General features: G+C 35.5%; 1 protein-coding gene across 2 annotated transcripts in view; it reads right to left on the minus strand.

Moving 5' to 3' along the window:
• The window catches only part of Mrtf (Myocardin-related transcription factor), a 548,717-nt gene that overhangs the window by 281,881 nt on the left and 240,394 nt on the right, over positions 1-26,442 (minus strand). For both annotated transcript variants that reach the window (XM_081750581.1, XM_081750580.1), the window contains one exon: positions 26,312-26,366. The gene's annotated coding sequence lies outside the window, so the exon portion shown is untranslated. The remainder of the gene's footprint in view (positions 1-26,311; positions 26,367-26,442) is intronic.

Raw genomic sequence — 26,442 nt, forward strand, 5'->3', positions numbered from 1 at the left:
AACTAGTAATATATTTGTTCCTGGCGATTTTTGCAAAGCATATCTACGCGTGGACTGTCTTCTAGTGCTTCTTTCCAGCTTTAAACTTGGAAGGCAAGTGTGAAACAAAGTTGATTGACGATATATTTTCATTTTCTTCTAAAGATAATTTCTTTGCGGAAAATCTTAGAAGACATTAAAAAATCTCGCGACACACATGACATGTATTCCGGACACATCAATGTTTCGTGACACAGCGGCTGAGGAACGCTGCCATAGACACCTTTACGATTCTGTCCAGTATATGATACACCTTAGCTATCTTTGTTTTGAGCACCATATAATTAGTTGCTCACCACAGATAACTTTAGCCACATCTTTCTTTCCTTCTTGGACAATTGTAGCTGTTTTATTTAGTCCTGCATATTATACACATTACTCGTTTTAATTTTTATATATTATGGTTATGGTCAGTTTAAAAAAGTGAGCCTTTAAGGAAAACAGAACTGAAATCTTACAGTAAATAAGACTGAATATTATGAATTCTTGAATATTTGGAAGTTTTAATTAGTTGCTTTGCTGTAAGCATAAGCTAGAAATTGCTTAATCTTACTCAGCAAATATTAGGAACAAATTTTATTTAGCTATTATAACAATGGCAATTTTATGCTACAATACTGTACGCAAACATTTCAATTACTTTTGCTGAGTTGAAAATCGGATTTCAGTTTACTTCCAATAGTAGCCAAAGTATTATTTCGGCGTACAATTTTGCACGAAGGTATTGTAACAAATATAATGTATTCTTATCAATGAGTTTCTTAATTATCGTTTATTGTAATAACAGGGTGTCTACTGGAATACCAGAATGTAAATTCATGACTTTTTCATGACTTTTCATGACCTTTTTGTTCAAATTTTCATGACCATGGCGATAAAAATTTACCATTGGTAATAATAAACCCCTACCATCAGTGGTGCATCGGAACTATGCGGGTTGCTAGTCTTAAATATCACTTATTGTGAATCTTAAAGAAAGAATCTAAAATTCTGCCGCCTTGGGCTCGAGCACAGAATAGCACTTACCTAAATACAGGCCTGCTCTTACCAGTGAATCACTCTATACTGTATTTGAAGTTTTAATTCTGAGTATAACTATCCATCTAGCAGAAATTTGTCTGAAATTAAGCACTCAGAGAACTGCCCAAAGACAAAACAAATTATAAAAGAAATTCGTTTTAAAAAAATAGATCATCAAATTTAAAATCTGCAAACTCAAACGAATAATATTATTTGCATAAGTCTAAAGGCCCAAAAATACACAATTTACATTTCTTAGAAGTAAAGAAATAGCAGATCAGAAAGTTGGACAGTAAAAAGTTGTTACTATATTACAGACATTAGAAGATGAAATGGGGAGCAGCTAGAAGACAGTAAAGTACCAGTTAGCCAGCACTAACTGGTGGGGGAAATTCTCACAATTACTGACCTGATACAACTGTTTCAGTACATGTAGTATGAGGTATAAAAGTATGAAGTATAAAAATATACTCTGAGATTTCAAATTTTCATGACAAGTTGGGTAAATAAAGGACTTTTTCATGGCTTTCATGACCACTAAGCAAAATATATGACTTTTTCATGACTTTCATGACTTTCATGACTTGTAGACACCCTGAATAATGATCAATTGTATCATGGTAAGAAGTGATTTAAGCACCAGGAAACGGAACAAAAAAAATCGATACGTTAATAAATAAAAGCCACATAGCTGACACGAAAAAGGAAAAAAAATGTTGCTGGTGAGCGTTTGGAAACGGTGCTTGGTGAATGGAAAAGGTGATGAGTGATGGGCATTGGTTTCCTTCCTAGAAGACACTAGCTGCTTAAGTAGTGAAGAATCTTTTACACACACACAAACACAAGAAAAATAGAGAGAGAAAGAGAGAATGAAGTGCGGGAGGAGGGAAGATCTGAGATGAGAAGATGCAAGTTATGTGGCAAATCGGCTTGCCAGCTGAGTCATGGTGCTTAGAATAGAAAAGGCACCAATATACGCATGCGTGATTTCTCGTAGAGAACTGTCAAAAGCCGGTACGTGGGCAGATACTCGCTTTATACACAGACACACGTACATACACATGAGCACGCATTATAATATATATATATATAGCGAGAGAGAGAGAGAGACACTACTTAAATAATAGTCAATGATAAACTATGAAATGTGGGAGCATAAGGAAGCAGTGTATCAGAGAAAAACATAATTAATACCACTATTAAGTTATACGTTGAACTCACTGGTTACTCAGATAAGTCGCGCCTGAATATCTAAGATAATTAAGTGCATTTCTTGATTAGCCTACCAATGCCCAGCTATGTATAATTATTTTTTTAAAAAAAATCAATCATGCATTCTGAAGACTTGTATTTTACTCGTATCCGTAATTAGAATTAAATCAAATGCAGGAATACCTTATCTGCCTAATAGAGCTCTTCGTAAGAAGTTAAGGTAGAAAGTGCGTTAGTGTGTCATCCTTAAGAGCCTACGTTACTAAAAATAATACAAAATTTACAATTTTTCTTTTGCTTGATTATTGATCAGTGAAAGAAGATAATGAAATGCAGGTTACCACAATCATAGATAATGCTATTCTATAGCAGAAAATATGTACCTGAAGGATTTTCGGTGTTGCCATCCATAAAAATTACAGTGTTGTCAGAAAAACAATTTACCTAAAATCTAAGTTAAGGCAGCGAGTAGAGAAACGATCTCAACTGCACCTGATTACGTATCATGTTGTTTTGCTTTCTTGTGAACTACTTTTTAATTAACATTATTATTTAGTTTTAATAACTGTATGTTAAAACTATTTTGTTTACTACAAACTAAATACAACTATTATTTAAAAAGTAGTTCAAAGGAAACCAAAACAGTGAGATACGTAACCAAATGCAGTTGATTTTATTCATCTACTCGCTGCCTTAACTTAGATTTTAGGGAAATTGTTCATCTGGCAACACTGTAATTTCTATGGATGGCAACACTGAATATTCTTCAGGTTCATATTTTCTGTTGTAGAACAGCATTATCTATGATTGTGGTAACTTGCATTTCACTATTTCTTTTTACTGATGAATAAACAAGCAAAAGAAAAATGGTGAATTTTGTATTATTTTTAGTAAGGCATGCTCTTTAATAACTCGTGATGTAGAGGCAATCAAAAAGTTCCAGGAATTGTACTGTAGCTCTTTATTACCACAGTGTAAGTACATATTTACTTAATCGCCTTCAAAGTAGGTACACTCATGTCCAAAATGATTGTCGCATATCTATAAACTGTCTTTTTTTAAGAATATAATTTGATAATGACTTTGTAGGATACTTTTAATACTGATACTATTTGTATAGTCAGGAAATGTATATTTGTGGTAAATTTCATAGGAAAAGAATTATAAATACGAAAATTAGAATGAGTAAAACAAAATGTTGCTAAGTAGACAAGAAAGTTTTATTTTCGTTTTATTGTTCTTATTTACTGTTCTTTTGACATGAAATTTGCCACATACATGTCTTTGCCGATTATACACATACTAACATTATAAGAAATACCGGGAGAATTCGTTATCAAATTATATTCCTACAACAACATATTTATAGACATGCGACAATAATTTTGGACATGAGTGTACCTGTATAACACACACACACTTGTTCTACCGCTCTTTTGGTATCTTCCGAAGATCAGCTGTCTCATTGGTTTAGATCTCTTCTACGTTGGCGAAACGAAAAATGACCATTTTTAGTTTTGATGAGAGAGAAATATCCAATGCTGCTAAACTGTTTTTAAAGCTGTCAAACTCTCTCTGAATCAGATATTCCTCAATTTGCACATACACTTGGATGTTTGCGCGTTGTCCAATCTGTGAAATTGCACCAACTGATCACTGTACACTTCCCCGTTTAGCTACACTATTTGTACACTGCCTGTTAAGACGTGTTCACACTTGTTAAATTCAGAATTAGATAACGTAAGGATCATACTGTACAAGATTTATTGGGGTTGTATCACAAATGCCAAAACTACATCATCATTTCGGGAACTTTGTGACTGCTCTCGTATATGTACACTAAACACGAATATACATGTTAATATCCACAACATACTGCACAGCGAAATCAATATAAGTTCCGTCTCCTCCGTTAAACCTTTATGCAAACAGGCAGCGCTTCAAATTAACATTTCCGGTTACAACATTTATAGCCACACAACAAAAATGGTAATAGATAGCCATAAACTGTTTTCTGCCATCTATTCAGGGTCTTCAGAGAACATATCATTACAACCCACAACATTCTACAAAAATCAGAACTGGCTGCAATTTATTGCTACTCCTGGTTTCAATACTGATTTCCATGGAGCAAAAACGGTAAAATATATCAAGATACAGTTTTTTTTGCAATCGATTCGTCTTTCCAAGAGTAAGTTCTTTTTCCTCTGTTAACCCTTTATTCAAATCAGAAGCAGTTTCAATTAGCAATATACAGAGACTCACTTTAATATTCGGCCACCACATTGTACTGGCATTTTATCTTATATTATGAACTACAGTAAAGTAGAGTGATAATATTGTTTATGCTATGTGAAACCTCTATATTTTCTGCAAGTTTTTACAAAAATTAAACTATAAAATTTTAAATCTTACGTACAAAAATCAGAACATTTCTTCTCAAACACAAAAATTATAATCACTTTAATATTCGGCCACCACATAATGTGGAACTTTCTTGTCGCCTTCTTCGATGCAAGAAAAAGGTTTTAATACCTAATTAGATACTCTTTATTGTGTACCACCTCCTTCAACTGATTTTGCATATTTCGAGTTATTTTTGTAGTATATTCAGCAGCAATATTGGCCCATTTTTCTGTTAACCTTCTCTCAATTTCCTCCTTTGATGTTACCGCCACTTTCCGAACTCCAGGATCGAGTTCATCCCACAAATTTTCAATGGGATTGAGGTCCGGACTTTGTGGTAGAGTTTCGATAGCTTTGGGGCAGTTGTACTGAACCCAGTAACGCACAACATGCGCCTTATGTTTTGGGTCGTTATCGTGATAAAATTCAAAAGTCTCGCTGATTCCAAATTTGTCCGCACTCTTGTGTAAAGTCTCTTTTAGAATGCTCAGGCATTGTTCTTTTGTCATTTTAGGATTTATAAACCTAGAGTTTATCCATACCGACAGCAGATATGCACCTCCAAACCATTATGTTACCACCACCATATTTGACTGTTGCTTGTAAATTCAGTTTCCTTAGTTCTTCATTTGCCTTTCGCCACACTATAATCCTGCTATCTGTCTTTAAAATGTTGAATTTGCTTTCCTCAGCAAAAATAACGTCTTTCCATCATTCTGGCTCCTTTTACACATTGATTTTAGCTAACTGAAGTTGTTTCTATCTGCACACTTTGTTGACACATGGTTTCTTTGTAGCTACCTTTCCGTGGTATCCTTCGTTTCTCAGTACTTCCCGAACAGTCTCTGGGTGTACATCCTTACCGCACCCTTGCAACAATTCCGCTGCAATCTTCAGTGCACTTAATTTTGGTTTTTTCCTTAACTTTTTTCACAATCACACGTTTATCTTGTTCATTTAGCTTGCTAGGCCGACCCTTCTTCTTCACGGATTCTATCGTGTCTTCGGTCTTATAACGTCGCAAGATATCACCGACTGTACTTCGTGGTATATTCAAAAGACGGGCAATATACCTATCGGAATCCCCCTTTAATGACGAAAAATGACCAGCTGGCTCTGCTCAAAGATTGTGTTACAACTTTTTCGCCTCATTGGAAGTGTTATACTGCAAAGTTAATACCCATTCACACTTTCTAACACGAAGACGAGAAAAGAGTTGTACATACGACGTTCCTTCCCCCACTCATATCGTTCTGTAAACTGGAGATACAGCAGTAAGATTATCAAGTCACTTTAGTGGCCGAATAATAAGTGGCATAATATGAAGGCAGTTCGTAGAAACATAGCAGTTAGTTGGGCATAGTATGCATTTACAACTTTTACATATTAGGAAATAGTACACGAGACATGATAGTTGTTCCCTGTCATCGCTTAAAAATCCCTATGTATTTACATTAATGAGTCCTTTGACATAAATGACAACAATGTGGGGTGACCGAATATTAAAGTGAGTCGCTGTATGTTTATCGTCATAGAACAAATATGGTATTAGATAACGACAAGAAGTTTTCTGCAATCGTTCCTGGGTGTCAAGAGAACAGACTATCGTAATCCTCTGCCAAAACAGGACGTGGTTCAAATTTACTTCTACTTCCGGTTTCAGTACTTATTTCCGTAGAGCAAAAACTGTAAGAGATATCAAGAAGTTTTTTTTTTTTTTTTTTTTAATCAATTAAGTTTCCCAAGAGCAGGTTCTACTTCCTTTCTTAACTCTCCATTCAAATTAACGAACTCCGGTTTCAATCTTTATCGCCATAGAATAAAACAGTACGTGATAGCGAGTAATGGCTTTTATTTTAAATGAATTCAGAGTCCGAGGAACAAGTTTTCTCTTTATTTTATTAATCTATTGCAACAAGTAATAATAAATTGCAATACTACTTGAATTTTGAGTATTGAATTCGGATAGTTTGGAAGTCTACCGTAGTTTCCAACTGTGAAACGAGATTCACTTGTTTCTTTTGAAACAGGTAAAAGAAGACCAAGAAGGAAATTGATAGAAATGGTTAGAAATGACTTCCGGGAGAAAGGTCTAACAAAAGACGAACTTCGGACAAAGCTTCATGGAGAAAACTTATGAGAAATGTCGACCCCCACATAAGTGGGAAAAGACGGGAAGAACATTAAGCATTTAATGTTTACTTCGGAAGAATTTAATGTGGATATAACATACTCGTATATATTAGTATTGAAGTATGACAAAAATAATACATTAGAACTATCGTCACTTAAGTTTATACTAATTTAATATTCTCCTTTCGCAAGCGAGATGCATATAGTTTTTTTTAAAATTACTTTCACCCTCAGCTTGAATCACAAACTATACTTACAGCACTACATACATAAAATCTTTCAGTTTTACGTCCTACGGATACGCCAGCTAGGCTAAAGGAGACGGTGATGATGAGAAATTAATGAAATGGTGGAATGAAGAAAATGGTAAGAAACGGGACAACTCCGAGAAAATTCATGTACATGATGTCTGTCCACCACCAAGTCCACTTGGCGTGTACTGGGATCGAACCAGAGACCCACGCATCAGAGGTGAACGCTCTACCACTGAGCCACCGTGACCCGGTGGTAGAGCTCTACATGCAGCTGCAATAGATACAAACAAACTAGAATAGTCGATGGAATCAAATAGAAATTTCCAGAAAACAATTTAATGTGTCTTGTTCAACTTGGCACGTTTGAAGTCGAAGTGATCAACTTTTACACTATAGATTCGCTAACTTAAGTGAACTCAAGGAGTTCTAAATCAGATTGGATCGATGACAGAAATCATGCACGTTTTTGTCAACTATAACCAAGGAAGTCTTAAGAGTGTATCTTCAAAATGGTCTTTGGTTTTTAAAGATGATAGAGGTTTCAGCAGCATCACCACTTAATGAGAAATATATATTCAAGTTTAATGTTTACACTACTTTCATAAATGGAAGTACCTAATTTTCGAAGGATGGAGAAAGTGGGAGAAGAAGGGAATAATTATACATTATATTTCCAAAACAAAGCAACGTACGATATGAGAAACAGAATTTTCGAACAACAACAAAGATTCAACAAGGTACAAACGAACAAAAGGTTAAAGGGAATAAACTACAAAAAATATTTCCTACTTTTTTCTACAAAAATATTTCTACTTTTTTTTCTCCATAAATAATTCCAAAAGGAAAGAAAAGAGAAATCCGGGGGATTCCATCTGTTCGCTTTGTGATTTACAGCTACAGGAAGGTGTTAGCATTTCGCTGGCTGGCTGGAAAAGCTGATTCCAGATACAACCTGTGATGTAAGTTGTCACCAAACAATTAACTTTCCTAATTTATATCGGTAGAGGGCCAGGAATTTAACGACCGCTTCTGCGACACATTTGGCTACAATTCTAGTTTGGAATGTGTATAAGGACAAAATAAGCCTCTAAAAATCTTGTGTGCATGAAAACGTGTTTTAAGAAACATCTGATAAACAACTAATGGTGACCCAATTTCCAGAATTCTTTATAGGTACTTTCACAGTTTAAAACCCAATTAAAAACTTGTCTTATTCCTCACACATCTTGAACAGACAAATACACTATTGTATGCACACAGAAACGTTTCTTTCATGGGACCCACTCTTTTGTAAGCTACAAAGAAGAAACAAGTTATGCCTTTCCAGAAGGGCTGTTGGTCTAAACTTGTTGATAACGACAGACTAATTTTAAATGGTCACATTGCAGATCTTAAAACTCAGGCTACGTATACGTCGAACTTACAACTGTCTCATAATAAGAACTAAGGTTACTTAATCAACACATGTACAGTGCAACTGCGTGTGTAATACTTGTGGGTAAATGTCCGATTGCTCGTCAGTTGCATTCTGTCAGAATAAGCAAAACAGTGCTTAGCCACCAGCTTTTGTGTTACCATCAATATGGCCTTATCCTAATCAAAACGAGAATTTTCAACGCAGGTATTATTCATCTGTAATAACCAAGTCAAGAAAGACGAAGTCTGCGTAGGCTACTTAAAAATTACAGTTTTATTGCTTTTCGACTTCCAATTACGCTATACGTAAGTTTCTTCTCTCAACCCTACATTTTTAGCCCGCTGTGGCTTATCGGTAGACAAACACCGTATGCGCGTTTTTTTTCTGTATTCTCATCTTTCCTCCCACTCTTCATTCCACCATTGACATCCATCTCATTATTACAGTCTCCCTTAGTCACAAAGCATAACTGGCGTTAATTAAAAAAAATAATAATAACTTCACACCGGGAGTGATAGAATCCGGTTTCAACGTTGATCACCAAGAGCAAAAACTGTAATGTGTAGCAGAAAATGGCTATTTTGAAATGAATTTATTCTCTCAAGAACATTTTTTATCTTGTCCGTCTGTTGTAACCGGAATTGATAGATCAATTACTTCTGGTGTCGATATCATCCTCACAGTTTGGAAATATACCGTACTTCCATAATGTGGAATGCAATTCACATTTTTTTTCTTTTTTGTAAGAACAAGTAAAACATGAGAAATGATCTGTAGCAGGAAGTTGTGGAACAGGGAGAACTGCGTTCATTTTATAAAGAGTAACTTGAGTACACCTTACGTTTATACATTGTTTTACGATTTACTTTTATTGTAAATTGTACACCTATTGATAAGTACTTCAATGTACAGTACTTACATAGTAGGCCCCTAATCTTTATCGTCAAAATGACCGCATGTTTACCTTTAGGTTATAATGAACATGTGTTCCTATAGGTGTTAAACTTTTAAATGTGTTCTTTATTAGTTTCACCATTAGAACAAACGTATTGTATTTATAGGTACATATTTCACTTTAAAACATGACGAATCATTTATAATCAGCCTGAATTAATTATATGTACAGTGGTTCAATAAAGAAATCGTACATATACATACTCACACATTTCAAGAAAGAATAAATATTCCAAGAGTAACCTCCAGAGGAAAGAAAATATATTTTAATTCCTCTACATTATTTACTTATGAAAAATAGAAACATCAATGACAAAAGTCAATTTCATGACTATAAAAAATACAAAACGTGAAAACACCGTAAATCCGTGTCAAAAAGAACTCGGACCCTTAATCTGTAACAAAATTTTAGAATTTTATTAGATATTTTTAATATTTTGTCGGCAATCCTTTATTTTTAACGATGGCTTTCTATCTTTCAGGCTTAGATAGATATTACAAGTTTTTTTTTTTTTCAAAAGGAAAAATAAATTTTTGCCTATTCAGTCTGAAGCACTGATTCCAAGTCTTCCTTTATTCTAATAGTATGATTTTAACTGTTTTTTTTTTTTTTTTTTAATGAGCCCGTAAGTGCTCAATAACGTTAATATCAGGAGATTGCGGAGGTGTTTCCAGCACATGCGCGCAATTATACTGGAGCCACAAGCGCACATTGAATGCTTTGTGCTTGAGATCGTTATCCTGGTGGTACTGGAAGTTCCCATTTATTCCCAATGTTTCAGCAATTTGTACCAAATTTTGCTTCAGAATGTTTAAATACTTTATTTGATCCACAATTCCATCGATTACACAAAGTTTCCCTGGAATAGCTGAGGACATACAGCCCCAAGACATTACCAAACCACCTCCATGTTTTACACTGGATCGCAGATTACGCTCTCGGAGTTCTTCATTAGATTTTCGCCAGATATAACATTGACCATCTAAGCGGAACAAATTAAATTTGATTTCGTTCGTAAATAACATAGTGTTCCAAAACGAAAAAATCTTTATTTTTATAAGATTATGCAAAACTGTATCTAATTTTTCTATTGCACTTGCTCACGAACGGTTTTATACGGGCTAGTCTTCCATGCAAATTGCTTCTTTTTAAAATCAATCTTATCGTTTCGGGATGCACACTTCTATTAAGCTGTTCTGATACTTCCTTGGTCAGTTTAGGAGCACTTATCTTGGGGTGTTTATTAACCTGTAGTACAATCTATCGCTCGTCTGACTTTGAAAACACTCTAGGTCTACCACTTTTTAGTATATTTTCCACTGCTTTTGTTGATTTAAAACGTCTAGTAATGTCACGAACTGTTGAGTGTGACTTATTTACCATTTCCTCAATATCACGAACTGATTTTCCTCTCTATATAATATTTTAAAATAAGCTTTCTTACTGCTAAACAAGTTTGACCACGTTGTCTTACTATTTTAAATTTTAAATACACAGTTTCACCAATGTACAAATTGTACGGCTTCAACTCGTTTCACTTCGACACCTAGAACGTCAAGTAGACATAATCTTGGAAATTCCCCTATTAAGCCCAAAAAGAAAGAGTCCTGCCACCTGATTGAATTGTTTTTTGACATGGATTTTAGCTGTATTTTTACGTTATTGTATTTTTCATAGTCATGAAATTGAGTTTTGTTTCATTCTGTTTCTATATTCCATAAGTAAATAATATAGAGTAATTAAAATATAATTTCTCTCTGAAGCGTATTTTTGGAATGTTTATTCTCTCTTAGGATGTGTACGTAGGTATGTGTCCGACTTCCTTATTGAGCCACTGTACATATTTTTTTTAATAGGCGATATACCCAATATATTCGTCCACTGTGATACTTAGTTAAATGTTTGTAATCGCAAGCTCATTTTCCTGTCGGGACGCGATAGGATATTTCCGATAGTAAGGCTGGAGAATCTATATCATGTTTAAGTTAACCTTTGGCCGGTCGCATGTGTATTAGATTGATACAGTCCCTTGTTATTTTGCCGCTATTTCTTAAGTTTCAATATTGTTGACTATTTTCCCTAACAGTACCCTTCTGTATCGCACTTTCAAATGCTCAAGTTGTTCTATTGTTATGTCTATGGAGTTCAAATAAGTTTCTTTTAGATGGGTATATTGCGAGCGACCGTGTTACTGTGGAAATTTATTTTTTTCTTTTGGTCGATCACCTTGGCAGAGAAATGAAATTAAATCTTTGAGCTTTACGTCCCACGGTTATGCCGGTTAGGCTAAGGGAGACGGTGATTATGAGAAATGAATGAAATGGTGGAATGAAGAAAGTGGGAGGAAACGGGAGAACCCCGAGAAAACCCACGAACCCAGATCAAAAACTGCCTTTTAACTTTCAAAAAATGATACTGCTTGCGAGTCTGCAGAGGAAATAGTACGAAAAGTGAATCTTACAACAGTATCTGGTAGAACACAAAACATAACTCATAACCTATGCAGTGAAATATCATGTTTGTATTAGGAATAAGCAAAATCGTTTTTAAAAAACTGGAAACCGGTTTCTAGAAAATCGAAAACCGACATTTCAGTTTTTTCCAAAACCGGTTCGGTTTTTCACCAAAACCGGTTTCGGTTTTCTGCAAAAATCATTCGACCAATGTTAAATGTAATAATTTCAAGCCTAGTTTGCTACCTTGGCACTGTATGAGCGTGTAGAAGGGTAGCGTTTTTAATGAAATTCAGTGCTCAATCACTCTAAATGTAGTTGTCTCAGTCATTTTTTTTTTGTGAGATATTCCCATTTGTATAAAGAGCAATCTGTAAAATCTTCAATTGTTTTCATGTAGTCCCTTTTTAGATATTGGCCTGAGAAACTAACTAACTAACTAACTAACTCTATGGCCTATGGAACCCGGAGGTTCAATGCAGCGTTCACAAAAGTTCTCCACTGACTTCTATCCTTAGCTAACTGCATCCAGTTTCTACTTTGGATTCCCATCTCTGCGAGATCCATCTTAATATTGTCCTCCCATCTACGCCTAGGTCTTCCTAATGGTCGTTTTTTGATTGGTCTTCCAGTCAAGACTTTGAAAGTGTTTCTACTTTCTTCCATTCTAGCTATATGACCCGCCCACCTAAGCCTCCTAGACTTGACGACTCTAACAATGTTGGGTAAACCGTATAAATTATGTAGTTCCTCGTTATGAAGTTTCCGCCATTCCCCATTCCCATTTCTCTTGGCCTGAGAAAACTAACGTTAAAAGGCTTTCCGCCATTTTGGAAAAGCTTTATATATATATATATATATATATATATATATATATATATATATATATATATATATAAAAGGTGGAGCATTCTCAGGACTAAAACTTATACTGCAGGTAGTTATGTAAGTATTCAACAGAGAAACAACATATCATTAGTCTCTTTTCCTTCATAAAACTAATGATCTTCAAAATTAACGATTTGTACATATTTTCCAAGTTTTTACAGTAAAGAGTTTGACGGACTCTCTTGCACGATAGAAAAATTAAAATAATGTATACCTGAAGTTCATTTCATGTTGAACACACCGGTTTTCGAATTATTCTGGTATCTTTAAAAATAGCTTGGCAATTAAACTTTACGGAAACCACGTTTTTTTTTTTTTAATTAAAATTGCCCAGCCGCCATTTTAAAAATGGCTGTCAGAAAAACTATGGCATATAAATATTTTTAAGCAGTGTTTTTTTTTCAATTATCAACCTCTAAGGAACTCATGATTTAAAAAAAAAAAAAAAAAAAAAAAAAAAAAAACAGAAAAACAAAAGGAATGTTGACAACAATGCCTGGGTGTTTTGAAATGGATTGACCCGTCTAACATATCTAAAACGTGATATAAATAGAAAGATTTCTAAAATATCATTAAAATATTGATTTCCATCTTTACTCTCTAAGTCCACATAATGAAAGATTTAATGAAAGTATACTGCGGTATTAGTTTCGTCTTAAGCAGCTTAGCTATCATGTAGCCTTAACTATTAGGTTTAAAAATAAAATCTTTCAGTTTAACGTCTCACGACTACGCCCTCTAGCTAAGGTGGAAGGATGATTATAGCAAGTGAAACATGATGGAAAAGATGGATTGAGAATGTAGGAAGAAAAAGGAGTATACAGAAAAAAAAATCATGGAAACGATGTTGTCCGCCACGAATTTACTTGGGCGGGATCGCACCAGGGACCCCATCCATGAGAGGTAAATACTCTAACACTGAGCCACCACCGGATTTTTAGGTTTTATCTCTGTATATAAAAATGAAAGATCTCTGCTTGTGACCCGACCGATCTCGATCAAATTTTCAACATTGATGAGGTTCGGGTCTGGCATGTCTTTTATCATTTTGTTTTGACGGTGCAGCTTAGAGGAGGTGGAAAAGGGAGATATTTAAAAATGATCGAAAATGACGGATGTTAGTGTCGAATCAATAGTTTTCGGGGTCACTAAGATAAAAAGTGAAACTTCAGATGCCGCTTAAATCAAAATTCAGCCCTTGTGCAAACTAAAACGAATTCACGCCGTGGGTAGAATGGGTATTCTGCTAGTATATATTAGGGCCGGATCCGGATTCTCTAATGGATGCACTAATAGATACCAGCGCATTTGAATTAAATTTGAGTTTTTTAAATGCATTTAGGCATTTGTGATGTGAATGAGGAGTTCCTCTGGAAATGCTGTGTGTCTGCTTTCGAAGAATTCTTTTCCTTCAACCTTCAGAAAAAATAACTTAAAACTATTGCTTTTGCAAAACTCACTGCTAGATTCTCACTTTAGGAAGTGTATATTTACAACGAAGGGGGGGAGGGGTGCACGTGCAACTTTGCACCCCCCTAAATCCGGTCCTATATAGACCCTAACATTTTTTTAAAAACACCAGTAATACCGTAGAATTTCAAATAGTTAACTGTTTCGAGAACTTCCGCATTGCAGAGTTCTACGTAGATGACATCAAACTTAGTCATCTATTAGGCCTACTTAGCAATGAAAAATGTTTTAAAACAATATTTTTGAACTTTTTACAAATAATGTACTGAACTGAACTTTTCTATAATATTAGAAAAACTAATAAACTATTTTATAAGAAAACCCAAAATACCAGAAATACCGCTGGCAACAACACAGTTAAAACTTCATAAACTACAACAGAAATACCTTAATTATTCATGGGGAAACAGGCTGTGACTCACCCTTGTTTAAATTTGTCTCCAGAGATCAACTGTCTTTCACAACGTTGTAACAATTCTTGGAAGGAGCATCAATAGCTCCAAATAAATTATACATAAAAAAAAAACAAAAAAAAACGAGTGAAGGAATGTGACGAGGTAGTAACCACGCCTTTTTAATTTGTGTCTTTCAGACTTTACGACGAGGAGGTGTGACAATTGCTGTCCTCCCACACAACTGGAGAAGAGCTATAAGATGTCGCTACATGTCACAAATCAGTGGAGCTGATTCCCATGTCTTAGTGTTTTGAAACGTTAAGATGCAGGGAGAAAAATATTTACATTTGAAAAAGTACAGAAGTTCAAAACACGTGTGGAGGACACCATGCGATGACCTTCCACTCATCATTGAGAGGAAGGGAAATTTGTCACACGACACAAGTTGAACATTTATCATAAAGTACCATTTCTTTTTTTAACAAGAAAGGGTTGCATTTCTATTATTTATGTTGAGCATGTATTTTTCTGATTAGCGTGCGTGCTCCTGGGTTTGATTCCCACTGAAAACAAACAACTTTCGGTTAACTCAGCATTGTGAGATACCCGAGGAACAGTTTAAGTTAAAGTGAGTTTAAAGGAAACCTAATTACTAACAGATGGTAGTACGTTTAATTTATCTTTCCAATGTATTTTGTACGGAGCGACAATACTCAAAATAATTCAATTAAATCCATGAAATGAGTACTCAAACTTTATCGAAGACTAGCTGAAATACCAGTTCTTCGCACGGGGAGAATAAGTTTGTGTAATACTTGAACCCTCTTCTTCCTTAGGATACGCATTTCCATGAAGTATAAATTTCAGATTCAAGAGAAACTGGAATGGCGGAAACTTCATAACGGGGGAGTGCATGATGTATACCGTTTACCAAACATTGTTAAGTTCATCAAGTCTAGGAGGCTCAAGTAAGCAGGTCATGTAGCCAGAATGGAAGAAAATAGGAAAGTTTCATAGTTTTAACTGGAAACCCAATCGGAAAACGACCATTAGGAAGACCTAAGCGCAGATGGGAGAACAATATTAAGATGGATCTCGCAGAAATACGAATACAAAGTAGGAACTGGATCCAGTTGGCTACGGACAGAAGTCAATGGAGAGCATTTGTAAATGCGGCATTGAACCCCTGGGTTCCATAGGCCATAGTATTATGTGTAAAAACCCTCACACAACTGGGAGTTGAACTTGGGACTTCAATGGCATCGGGAGAGTCATTATTTACATAACCGATCTAAAAAGTTATGGATTGGACACCAATCTTGGTCGTTATCGATTATTTTTGAACGTTATCCACTTTCCACCCATTTCGCTCACCCCATGTTGATAGGGGAGGAATATAAACGGCATCGGAAGTGTCACTGTTCATCTCAGCGGGCCCGAAAACTATGAATTCGACACATCCCTCCGAACGTTAGAGGTAGCTTACCTCAAAAGTACCAGACTGGGAGTGTCACTATTCGTTTTAGCAACCCCAAAAACTATGGACTCGAGGCTAATATCAATCGTTTTTGATTACTTTCAGATGTCGTCTCCTTCCCACTCATTAGGAGTGCTAAGAGTGCCTTATGCCCACAGTATTTCTTCCCGACTGCAAATCATGTGTATCAAGTTTGGGAAATTGGAGCACACACACATTTATACATAATAGAAATGTAAAATACACCCTTAGTCCTCTCAAAACAAATATATTCAGTTATCCTGGGACACTTGTCCATTTAGTTTTAATGAGGAATTTGTATATCGAGTTTTATGTTTCGAGCTTGAAGTTCGTGAGCTACTCAATTGTTCGCATAAATTATGAACCCCTTCCCCTTTATATATGCATTTTAATCTAAGTAGCACAGTCCGATGCAGATGATAACTATATCAAAAAACAACAGAAAAATAATTACAATCGGTTCAATCATTTCAATGTAAGTGGATTACCAACAAGTTCACTATCACTTCTACGTAACAGATAAGCTGAATAAATATAATGAAAGGTTAATTCGCACACTTTTTAAAAATTATTTTGTTTCGTTCACTGTACAGTGTAATTAATTTGAATCCTCATAAGCGTCCTTCCAATAATGACACTCTCAATACTAATACTAATAACTGCACATTAATTGTTTTGAGGTAAAGTCTAAATATTGATCTAATTAATCTCCTTGATTTTTTTTCTTAATTTAACGTTGCTAGATTTTCCACCGAGGCTAAGGAATGTTAATCGCAGAGTGACGAAAGTCAGAGGAAACGGGAGAAAGAAGAGAAAATCCGAAAACACACGACGTTTGTCCATCACAAAGCCCATTTGGCCGGCGCTAGACTCGAATCAGTAACTTCCCGCGCCACAGGTAAGCGTTCTACCTTTGAGCCACCGTGGCTCCCTAATTTGACTGAATTATTTCCAAAATTGTGGTTAAAAACAAGATATTTTCGAAAGATGAAAAAAAAACATTGTCCTCTATTATTATGAAATGAAATCATCAAGTTTTACGTCCCACGGTTATGCCGGTTACGCTAAAGGAGACGGTGATGATGAGAAATCAATGAAAAGGTGGAATGAAGAAAAAGGGAGGAAATGGGACAACCCCGAGAAAACCCACGAGCACGGTGTTTGTCCACCACAAATTCCACACGGCGCGAGCTGGGATCGAACCAGGGACCCCAAGCACCGGAGTTGAACCCTCTACCACTGAGCCACCGCGCACCCTATATTATTATAAACGCTCTTTTAATCATTAGATAATATGCTGTATTAGCCAACTCTTCACAATATGTACCGCACACACAATAATATCTATCTATCTATCTATCTATCTATCTATCTATCTATCTATATCTATCTATCTATCTATATATATATATATATATATATATATATATATATATATATATATATATATATATATATATATATATATATATATATATATATATAGATATATAGATATAGATATAGAGATAGATAAATAGATAGATATATATATATATATAGATAGATAGATAAAGTTTAGAAATCATAAATATTTTTGTCAGTTTTTACCCTTTTGGGATTTTTAAGCTAAATTTTAGATTTTGAGAAGTTAAGAAATAAAATTATAATATTATTAATTAATTGTGCATTAGAGAACAGATGTTTAACATTCGTAATCTATCTTTAGAAAAACAATCCCAACATTGAATTTAAACGGTCAGAATTCGTAGTTTTGATGAAGAAAAGCACTGAAAATACTTTACTCCTATGTATATGAAGACAGCAGACAGATTTGTAGTTAAGGAGAGAAAAGGGAATAGATGGTAACATCCATTCGAAGTGTCTGCTAATTCTGTCTTGTTGAACGATTTATTGCAAGCAAGCAAGAAAAAAAAAAAGTGAAGCGCAATTTTTTTTAAGGCAATCTATAAGGAACGAATGAAGTAGTAGTAAAGTTGACTGAATTTACTATGTTGTACACAAACGAACTGGAGATATGCATAAATTAAGGCCCACTATCAAAGGGTGACTAGATGACAATTCTTTTGGCTAGTTTTAATACATCTCCCTATATTTGGGAATTTAAGTTTTTTTTTTTTAATTTTAGGAAAGCTTTATTGCTAATTACACACTGTATTTATAACAACTAATCAACCGTCTCATTATTCCCTTTATTATGACTCAAAATGTCAAATTAATGTTTAATGGGTGGCCCCGTAGCGTAGTCGCTAACGCTCTCACCTTCGGTGCGAGCGGTCCCGGGTTGAAAAAGTGTAAAACGCTTTTTCAGGCCAGCCACCCTGAATGAGGTTTTCCTCATTCACACCAGGCAAATGCCGGGGTGGTACCTAACTTATAGGTCCCAGGCCGCTTCCTTCCTTCCCCATCTTTCTTCCTTCCCTTTCCCCGGATTGTGTGCTCGCCGAGGGACGTCATCCCTCAAACGTGAAGGGCTAAATGGCCTTAGATGCCGAAAGCCCAGAAATCTAAATCCTAACCTAACCTAATATTTAATGGCAGGTTTCTTCCATGTAATTTTGTATATATGCATATACATACTAAACTCCTTAAGTTACCACACGCCACGCTTGAGCAAGATTGGATGAAAGTGAAATATTTTAGTTAACACCCCACATTTATACTTTTAGGCTAAGGGAGACGATGATTAAGGCAAGTGAATGATGATGGAAGATTTGATGGAAGGAATGTGGGAGGAAACGGGAGTACCCTGAGAAAACGCATGAACATGACGTTGTCCACCAGAAGCTCACTTGTCCGGAGATCGAACTAGGGTGCCCACGAACCAGAGGTAAGCGGTCTACCACTGAGCTACCATACCCCCCACAACATCAGATGAGTTTGACCGGTTGTGTGTACTTTTTTGTATTTTGTGTGTATACTTTTGTTTGGGAATTAATTCAACGTTCTACGAATGCACTCCACCTTATCCGTTAGGTCTCTTTCCAAATCGGAAAGAGGCCACGGTGGCTCAGTGCTAGAGCGTTCACCTCTGATGCATAGGATCCTTAGTTCGATCCCAGGTCGTGCCAAGTGGACTTTGAAGTGAACAGAAACAGTGTGCGTAGGTTTTCTCGGGGTTCTCCCGTTTCCTCCCACTTTCTTCAATTCACCATTTCATTCATTTCTCATCATCACCGTCTTCTTTAGCCTAACCGGCATAACCATGGGTCGTAAAACTTAAAGATTTCATTTCAAACCGGAAGTGGCAGAAATTAACAATTTCCAGTTTCAATGTCGATCATCACAGCACAAAAACGGTAGGAACAGATTTTTTTTTTTTTTTTTAATCGGTTCAGCATATGCTGGAAAGATTACTACTATATGCCTACCGACATCTGTATAGTAAAACCGGAAATTGTAGAAAATTACTTCTAATTACGATGATTAAGATCGACAAACGAACTTTTTAGAATCGATTCAGGACCTCAACATTTGTACCATTTCTTCCGTTAACTCCCTATTCAAACCAAAGTGGGAGAAAGTAACAACTTCCATTTGCAACGCTGATCGCTATCGAATAAATATGGTAATAGAAACCGACAATGTTTTCGTTTGAATCACCTTACTGTCTGAAGGAAAGATAGTATCTTTACGTACATTTCTCCGCTGAAACAATATATACTGTATATATACACCGGGTGTTCAGAAAGTAACTATGTAGTACCATGTTGTGGTGTGCTAAGTGATGACTCATAGGATTGTCAATAAGTAATGCAACATTTTCCATTGTTTAACATATTTGAACAATATTTGAACCCTATTTGACCAGGTATTTGTATTTGTTCACAGGTCCGGTTTGATTGGAGACCAACATCTTTAAGTGGTTTATGGAAAATAAAATACGGCAAGTTATGAACTTTATTTACTTTCTGAATACCCGGTAGTGTTTACAGTGAGTGAGCGTTCACTGACTGGGAAATACAGATCAAACAAAAGGCCAACAGTCTCCTGCATGAGTTGACAGTTAAAACAAGAATAATTATGATTGAGTATCATCGATATTGCAAACAGCAAGAGAAATGAGTACTTACGGACCTTTTGCCAAGTGTGCATTTTGGTTTTTCTCGCATTCTTCACCAGTACTGCTGTGGGTGTGATAAGACAGAGAATCACAACTAGAGGAAACAAACGAGCTTGAGAGCCTTGACTAGGCTAACTATTCATCCTAGTTTATTTTACTTCACAACAACGAGTTTCCAGTTGAATTTATGAACAAAACACCTCCTAGAGTATGACGTCATTTCCTAATATTTTGATCACCTTCTGCTCAAAAACACAAAACACGCTGTTTTGTGTGTTATGGTATATTAAAGGAGTAATTATTTTCAAAGTTTCAGATTTTTTTTTTTTTTTTTTTTTGGTCCAGGCACATTGGAAATGTTGGACAATGAAATATGTCGAATTGGCATAATTCCCCAAATTTACATTTTTTTTCCCCACGCCTTTGGGGGCAGCTGCAGATCTGCAAATTTTTGTGTATAAACTTACGACCCCGTACTACATAGTTGTTTTCTCTTTCCGAACATGTCTTCAATGTCCAGCAATTTTGAATTTGCTAAGACAAATACATGCTGAAGTATTCAAAACAACGTAAACACCTGAAATCGAAAAAACGCAAAATGGCGACAGCTGCTGCGTCGCTACGAGATGTTTTAAAAATTCAATAATCGTGGTTTTAACTATTCTGATGTAGTATAACATTCATGAAAAAAATAGATTTTTTGGAGATGGTCGAGCGGCACATGCTTGATCACTTAGAATGGATTGACTCATCAACATTATTAACACCATATTTAAATTTGAGAATTCATATTTGTGTGACCGCATGTTAGTTGATGACCAAACTTTTTTTTTTTTAAAAAAAAAAAGTAAGTTACATGTAAAAAAAAAATGTACAACTTTTAGTTAAAGATAGTTATAACCTATAGTGTGCAGTACGCCTAAGGCTTGTGGAGTCAACTAGTTACTTCAAATGGCTTTCAAGTGGGTATCACTTACTCTTCTCTCAATACGCCATTAAATCGAAGATTGCATCCAACTGAATGTTCTGATATTACTTCTCGTTCTGGACACAGATATGGCATCATGTAAAGCTGTAAAGCAGGTTAGAATTACGATAGACAACATGCAAATACTGCAATGTTACAACATGCAATACATAACGATTATTGTCTTTGATGTTTATTATAAGCAATATATCATATCACTCAGAACGAATTAAAAACTGTAAAAACTCGATGCTTATGATGATTTCCGTTCCTATTTAAAGACGTGTTGAAGTGCATAATAATAAATATTATATTTCTTTTTTTAAAGTAAAATTTATAAAAATAAAATAAAAATAAAGACAAACACAGGGGACACACGTTTGTAATAACACGTGGCAGAACTTAAAATATGGAGCGCTTCCCGAGTTCCCCGACGCATTAAGATGGTTATTTTCGTGTCATGCTTGGCTTCAGAGCGAACGCATTTTAATACAATACAGCAGCATGGGTATATAACTGCATATGTGTTAAATATGTGGGGAAAAAGTGTGAAGAGCAGGTAAAGAACATACGATATTGATGGATGAGGTTGTAGGTGTTGAAGCAAGGAGTAGTGTGAAAAGATTGTAACAGAGAAGAACAAAATTTAACACCAAACATCAATCAACACCTTAATGGTTACATATTAGAAAACATATTTATCCTAGAAAAACAACTGCTACAGATATATACTTTGTCTTTCTTCTTGAGAAGAAAGGAACGAATTTCCGGTTCTAAAAAGCCGTCTTTAATTGCAATAGAGACGTCACAAGTTACGAAGGAACAAAATACTAATGATTGTTATGCGGCACGTATTTCTTTACAGTTGTGAGGTATTTGATTTCAAGATACATTGCTCGTATCTTGGAAAGTCTCACAGAGTGCGACGGAATTGCTGTTACGATCTTAATTGATAAAATTACAATAATTTTTATATTATCATTTGTGAACGGTTAGTTCAGCTCCATTAAATGAATAAATTGACACAGAACAACTTGATACATTTTATTCTATCATTTATCAAGATTATTTCAATATAAAGTCACTTCCGTGATTTATATAATACAGTCTTGTAGCGTCGCCACAAGATTCTGGGTTGCTACTGGGCCACTTTAAATTCAACATTCAACTGACCCACGTTAACGACTCACACTTAAATTCACTTTTCAACTCCTGCAAAATTTATTTTGGCAATTTCTACTTACAATCATTGTTTGCTACTTAAATCGCTTTAATTGCTGTTAATCAACTTGAGTACTATGGATTCAAACAATTTTAGTTTAATCACGTTATAATAATTGCTAATAGCTTATTATCTTAATATGTATAGAGCTTTCTTTCTATTTGAGATTTAATAAGCGAGTTCATTAAAAGTCATTAATCCAGGGATGCAAATAAGCAACAAAATTTTACTCGCCCAAGAATAAAGCTACTAGCCCACATCTCACAATAGAAATAATTTACTTACCTTCGGTATGATATTAAATACTCGCCCGCACCGATGAAGCTCTCGCCCCGGGGGAGTGCTTATTTGCATCCCTGCATTAATCGTAACACCAACAATCTTCCTGTGTGCGATTAAACAGTAATAATTATAACACTTCATACTGGCACATTCTTTAAGTATGTTCTAACTGTATTTGATACTCTTCTGTTAATTGTAATTACTGAACCATACTATGATGTCCGACTATACGTACTAAGCTTTTGTAGAATTACAGTGTCAATCATAGACGTAGTTGCTGGCTGTGCCGGATGTACCTGTGCACACCCTAAAAATATTGTTTGATTCTCCCTTTGCTACGTTCAATTGTCAAGTATTTAAAACTATTATTATGAAGTGAATGAATTTTTCAATCCATTAAAATAACATTACACTTACAATCCAATAAAACGAGCACAAAAGAATGTAACAGCGAAAGAGTACGTGAACTTGAATTACCCTCTTTGCACATTCATATGAAATGAAAAGTCTTTCTTTAATTACCTTTGTGCACACCCATATGAAAAGTTCTGCTTCAATTACCTTAGTGCATACCTGTATCAAAAGTTCTGCTTTAATTTCTTCTGTACACGTCCACATAAAAAGTTCTACTTTAATTATCTTTGTACACACCTATATGATAAGTTATCTTGACTTACCTTTATGCACACGCATATGAAAAGCTCTTTAATTACCTCTGTGCACATCCATATGAAAAGTTCTGCTTTAATTACATGTGTGCAAACTTACATCAAAAGTTCTGTTTTAGTTCCCTTTGTGAACACTCACACGGGAAGTTCCAGCTACACCTATGATATCAGTAATCTTTGTTCATCCTGTTATTCTTTCAACAAACTCCTTCAGGGTAGTCTTTTCTTTTCTCGGTTCATTACTTATTTCCGAACCCTCATCTCCTAGAACTACTCATTGAGTCTTTGCCCTAAAACTACTCGCCAAGTAACCATTACTTTCCTAATTTTCACAAATATAGCAGAAACAATAAAAACATCACAAATGAGAAAGAACCATATGGTATTTGCACAACAGTGTGTTAGCACTGGGCTCGATTCTGCTGGGAATTCAGAACTTTTTGTGTTGAGTCAAGAACATTTGGCGATCCGAGAGGTACTTAAATGAAGAGTATTAACATCGTCCTGGACAGCCTAACATCATTCGAAATCAACACGCTGACCACGCATTACTCAGCTTGGCAGTCTAACGTCCTTCGCCAGCTACGATACCAAAGAGTTTAGAACATCAATAATTCTTGATAATTTCGTGTTTAGACACTTGTCACATTTTATAACATAATAATTGTTGGGATCCGAAACTTTCGTATTGCATGGGAAATATCGAAAATAATCTGTTCACTTACTCACATTTGTGAAGTATTTGATAGCTTAACATCAAAACTACTATACTGTTCACTGTTGTTGCATTACAGCAAAAATTCACCAAAACGGATTAACACATTGCGAAGAACCTTGATAAATTCTACAGCTTAGTTTCATACTAAAAAAAAAAAAAAAATAAAATAAAATAAAATAAAATAAAATAAAATAAAAATAAAAATAAAAAATAACACCGCTAAAATTTTATAACTTTCAGAATCCACAAAATGTTAGTTTAATATTATTATAGTACTTTCTTAACTCAGTAACACGACTGTAAATTAATTTCGTATACTTCAGTGATGTGAACAGTACCAAGTCACAGTGACAATAACAACTAAATTCTTCATTCAAATCTGTTGGCAAAATTGAAATTCAGAACTATTAATTCTTTTCAGATGGTTCCACCAAAAATATTTTCACTTCTGGTGACTACTTTAGAATCGAGTCAACAAAATTTGCAAACAGATTAGCCAAACACTATATATCTAAATAAATCATTCCAGTACTCGCCCAGAAGAAATTTATCAAGCTCTAGATAGAGCCCAATCAAGTTGGCTAAGAGGGGTATCTCGTTTACGAAAGCGCTAACCGTTTATTACACCTGTTCTGCTACTCAATGACTTTTCCAATACAGCAATTTTCCCCTGAAAGTACTCCCTTGTGTGCAAATCCCATCGAGTTGGTTGTCTTTGCGTTTGTTAACTTCCAATTGAGTTTATTAAAATAAAAAGTAATGTACACATACTGGCGGATCCAAAAGTCATCTGGAGGAGGCGAACTATTCCCTGGAGGATTAAGTAGGCTTATATCAAGTAAGAATAAAGTATAAAGGTAGCCTTTATATATTATATCTATAAAGGTAGTCTTTTTTGGTGGGGGCAGTTGCCCACCTATTACCCCGTGGTTCGCCATATTATACGAGGGCTATTCAGAAAGTAACTGACGTTTAGAAGTAAAATGAAGACAAATGTGAAACTAGACATTTTTTATTACATACATTTTTAAGCGACATTCTTACACTACTTTCCGACATCATCACTGTACAACTTTAGGTACTTGTCTTAGCGATGAACAACCTTACGAAGTACATTATCATATGAAGTTGCCACGTGTAACTTTGATCATTCCCGCATGCCAGCCTGAAATTCTGCATCGACGTCAAAGAGTTCCTCAGTCCGCTAGGCTAAATGCGGGTGGGTGTTGTAATAAAACAGTAGGACTTTTGCACTTAGTTTTGCTCGGTGTGTGTTTTGAATTGCTTTCACCACTTCTGTAACATTTCACAATATTTTTTAGCAGTAATTCTTGCACCACGTTCCAAAAAGTCGACTAGCAGTACATCTTCCCTATTCCAAAACACAGCAGCCACACGTTTTCTTGAATACATGGTTTGTAAACATTTCCTTGCTTTTCCTTTGGTGAACCGGTGTGTTCCCACTTCATAGACTGCTTTTTTATTTCACAAAATTGTGCTTAACCAAGCACAAGTCTCGTTCCCAGTAGCGACACGATTAATAAAGGAATTGCCGTCTTTGTTATAGACCTTCCATCTTTAAACATGAGGAACCAACGTCTCACACCACTTTCACTCATCACATCTTCACCGTAAACTTCATTCACACAGTTGTTAACGAAGGTCAACCGATTTAGTGTTTTTCGCCAACAAAAGTAGTATGACGGCTCCCGCTTTACAACTGGCGGGATTTCCAATCAGAGAACTCACGTTATTAATGCATTATAAACAGAGAAGACGCAACCTGAACTTCTCGCGTCTACAACTGGATGCACACTGAATGGGAGGAAGTCTCTACAACAAAATGGCGCCGCTAGTCCTGTCCCTAGCAGAATTGCGCGGAAACGTTGAGCTGATTTTGAGTTTAACGGCCCTTTCAGCGGCAAAGCTATATGAGACGGGACCTAGTGATTAACGTGGAATCCGAACCACATGAGCTCCCGCCGGGAATCGAACCCGGGTCTCCCACGCCGGCGGCTCCCCGAAAACGTGACTTTCTGGATATGTATATTGTGTATATAATGGATATGATACGATTATGAACTTGAGAGACCAAATGAAAGGTCTTTTGCGTAGAACGGCTGTTGACTGGAGATGTGGACATGTCTATAGATTATCTACGGTTCAATATCCTCATGGACGACAGATATCACGCCGTATCCGGTTGCAAATAATTAATTTAATTACTAAATTAAATATAATAATTACTTACAAGTCTTTCTCCCACGCCTCCAGTTCGTAGAATAATTAGGCGGACAAACTTTAACCTGAAAAAACAAAAACACAAGATGAATACATTGTGCAACTATACAATCGACAATTAGTAATTCATTGCGTTACCAT

This window comes from Thermobia domestica, chromosome 3, assembly GCF_964235325.1.
Source record: "Thermobia domestica chromosome 3, izTheDome1.hap1.1, whole genome shotgun sequence".
Taxonomy (NCBI): Eukaryota; Metazoa; Arthropoda; class Insecta; order Zygentoma; family Lepismatidae; genus Thermobia; species Thermobia domestica.